Here is a 1,460-nt window from a genome sequence, read left to right as displayed (position 1 = left end):
AGGATAATTCATTATAAGAATTACATTAGATCCAGGTTATTTACCTGACAACATTGGCTTGGGCAAGGTTACTGAAGTGCCTTGAAATCAAATATCTGAGATGCATCAGGTAGAGAGTGACTGCTCTGTAGCTGGGAATGTAAGCTCTTGGCCCAATGCAGCTGGGTGCTACTCTGAGAGAAGAGAAAGGACCCAGATATATATCCAGGAAATGACAGAAGGTATGAGCAGCACACACTATCCCTCTTTGCAATGCAGGGCAGATCTAGTTAAGGGTGATATGAAGAAGGGTAGAGAAAGGAAGCCAGAGTAAAAGGCTTCCCTGTCTCCTAAAGGACTCCTGGGTTGAAGCATCCTGGCAGTGCTTTGCTTCCCAGTGTATTCACCCTTCATCTTCTCTTCCTGTGGATCTTGGAAGGAAACATAAGAAGAGGAGAATAGTTTATGGTAGAGTCACTGGCTACTGCCTCTGAAAAGGTCTTAGAAGTCAGCTAGTCCAACCTTGTGAGACAACAAACTCAACAGCCAAGTCCTCTTATGCTCCAGGCTTCTCCTGGCAGCTCAGGCTCAGTTCACAGTAGTGGTTTAAAGCAAGCTGACTAAAGGGTCTTTCTCATTCCACAGATGCACACACTGAGTATTATACAAGCTGTTTATGTGTGGCTGTGACTAAAATATATGACAGAACAGCTTCAAGGAAGAGGATTATTCTAGTTATTGATTCAGTGAGTTCAGTAGAACATCACCATGACCAGAGCTTGCTCTGAGAGAGAGAGCTGCTCCATTGTGGCAGACAAAAAGCAGAGAGTAAGATGGGAAGGAGGCAAGGACAAGACACCCCTCCAAGAATGTCTTCCTATGACCCACTCTTCCGGCTATGATCACTTCCAAAACCTTCTACTATCACTCAGAGTAGTACCATCAGCTGGGGACAAGATGTTTAATATGAGCCCAAGAAGACATTACAAAATTCACAACACAACAAAGTATCAGTGGGTTTAAATGTCAGAAGGTAAGACTACAGCAGAGCTCACACCTAACATTTCTTATATAAAAAATGAATAGATAAGCCGGGCGTGGTGGCGCACGCCTTTAATCCCAGCACTTGGGAGGCAGAGGCAGGCGGATTTCTGAGTTCGAGGCCAGCCTGGTCTACAAAGTGAGTGCCAGGACAGCCAGGGCTACACAGAGAAACCCTGTCTCGAAAAACCAAAAAAAAAAAAAAAAATGAATAGATATTTATAGTATTAAATATTTAATATAATTCAACATATTATCCATTGTGCTATAGCTTTCTCCCTTATGGATTGTTTTGTTGTTGTTGTTGATTTTATTTTTGTTTGTTTGTGTTTATCTTTCTGGTATAAATATGTTCTACTGAATTTGGATTTTTAGTCACAAAACTAAAAGACTAATGACTTTTGTCTACAGACTCATGACTTTAGTCAATTTGTAAAGTT

The sequence above is a fragment of the Mus caroli genome, unplaced genomic scaffold (genome assembly GCF_978045245.1).
Source record: "Mus caroli unplaced genomic scaffold, Mus_caroli_1 scaffold_1, whole genome shotgun sequence".
NCBI lineage: Eukaryota > Metazoa > Chordata > Mammalia > Rodentia > Muridae > Mus > Mus caroli.
This window is presented reverse-complemented; position numbering follows the sequence as displayed.